This window comes from Octopus bimaculoides, chromosome 25 (genome assembly GCF_001194135.2).
Source record: "Octopus bimaculoides isolate UCB-OBI-ISO-001 chromosome 25, ASM119413v2, whole genome shotgun sequence".
NCBI classification, from domain to species: Eukaryota; Metazoa; Mollusca; class Cephalopoda; order Octopoda; family Octopodidae; genus Octopus; species Octopus bimaculoides.
Window position 1 is genome coordinate 19,278 of NC_069005.1, and position 2,293 is coordinate 21,570.

At 39.9% G+C, this 2,293-nt stretch overlaps 1 protein-coding gene across 1 annotated transcript in view; it reads right to left on the minus strand.

Annotated features, from left to right (window-relative positions):
* The window catches only part of LOC106871702 (zinc finger protein 501), an 11,309-nt gene that overhangs the window by 8,004 nt on the left and 1,012 nt on the right, over nt 1-2,293 (minus strand). The gene's annotated exons all lie outside the window — the stretch shown is intronic.

Below are 2,293 nucleotides of genomic sequence, written 5' to 3' on the forward strand. Positions count from 1 at the left end.
ATATATATATATATACATGTATATATTCATATAAATATATATATATATATATACAGATCATCATCATCATCATCGTTTAACATCTGCTTTCCATACTAGCATGGGTTGGACAATTTGATTGAGGACTGGCGAACCAGATGGCTGCACCAGGCTCTAATCTGATCTGGCAGAGTTTCTACTGCTGGATGTCCTTCCTAACGCCAACCACTCTGAGAGTGTAGTGGATGCTTTCACATGCCACCGGCACAAGAGCCAGTTAGGTGGTACTGGCAATGGCCACGCTCAAAATGGTGTATTTTACGTGCCACCTGCACAGGAGCCAGTCCAGCGTCACTGGCAATAACCTAGCTCGAATGTTTTTTCACGTACCATTGGCACAAATGCCAGTAAGGTGACGCTGGTATCGATCTCGCTCCAGTGGTGCCATTTACATGCCACTGAAGCCAGACAGCTGCTCTGGCAATGATCACACTCGGACGGTGCCGTTAGCGCTCCACTGGCACAGGTGCCAGTCATCTCTCTAACCTTAATTTATTTTCTCTTATTACTTTCTGTTGAAGAGCGTAGGCTTGAAACGTAGAAGACTTTCTCACTTTTCCGAGTGTCAAGCTATTACACCTCCTTGTTGTTCATACACCTGTCTTCGTCTTATATATGTGTGTGTGTGTGTGTGTGTGTGTGTATATATTATATATATATATGTGTGTGTGTGCATGTATGTGTATATATATATATATATGTGTGCGTGTATATACATGGCCGCAGCTCTGAGCTGAAACTTTAAAAATAAAAAAAAACAAAAAAAAACATGTGCATGTATGTGTGTATATATATATGTGTGTGTGTGTGTGTACTATATTTCTGTTGAAACACATTACCTTTGTTACAATTAATTGAAAACAATGTGAATAAATAAGTATAATTTTTTACAGATTAATGTGACATACCCATAAAAAAATTATTCGTTGTTAGTGATTTCATACTTACTGGCTAAAGTGAGAGTTTTCTCAGCAGCAGGCCACTGTAAAAATTGCATTTTTGTAAGTCAAATATGCCTAAAACTTATTTGAACTGATTTTAATCCTCAACACTGTTTTCACATGCCTACTACATACAAACACACACACATCTTTGCTCTGTTCCTTGTTAATTGTGAGTATACCCTGGCACTTAACCATCTCTCACCTGTTCTTTCTTTCTCTCTCTCTTTCCTTTACTCTTCCCTCTGGCTGGGTGGCCACACATCTATTTCTGCCCTCATTCTTGGTCATTCTCTCTCTCTCACTGGGTACCTATGTACCTCCTCTATAGCAAGACCCCTATTTCTTCCTCCCTATTTCTCTATCACACTCTAGCCTTTCATCTGATACTGGATCACCTCCTCCAATGCACCCTTCATTATAGCAAGACCCCTATTTCTTCCTCCCTATTTCTCTATCACACTCTAACCTTTCATCTGATATTGGATCACCTCCTTCAATTCCTCCTCCGTTATAGTAAGACACCTGTTTCTGCCTCTCTGTCTCTTTGTCACCCTCTAACCTTTCATCCTCTGACACGAGTTCCCATTCTCAAATGCCCCCCTGCTCCTCTCATAATCCCTTGTCTTGCGAGTTACTAGGTAACCCTGTCAGTGCTGGTGCCATGTAAAAAGCATCCCAGTCCACACTGTAAAATGGTTGGCATTTGGAAGGGTATCCAGCAGTAAAAATCAAGTCAAAACTAACCCCATCTGTGCTAGTACCATGTAAAAGGCATGAAGTCCACCCTGCAAAGTGGCTGGTGATAGGAAGAGCATCTAACCATAAAAACCCTGTCAAAACAGACACAGTAGCAAAGGGTAGTTTTGCTACCTGACTTTAAAACAGGAAGTTAGTATCATAGAACCAGGACAGTCACAGGTGAGTTGGTTTCGAAAGGGAGAGGTTTCTTTGCATAAATGATTTTTCTCCCCTCTTCATACACCAGTGAAACCATAAGAGCAAAGAAAAATATTTCGTTTTGGAAAGTTGGTCGAAAATCAGGGTATTTATAAACGGTTACAAGTGTCAAATAATTATATATGTGTGTGTGTGTTGTTCGTGTAGTTTAGCCCCAGGTCAACTCTGACTAAGCCAGAACTGTGATCTCAGGAGTTCCAACAATAGCCATTCCGCGTCTCAGGTATATCTAGAGAAACATTGACTAATTTGCCTTCATTTAGAATTAGTATGGCTACGACCAAGTGGAATCATACACACATACACACACACATATATATATATATATATATATATATATATATATATATATA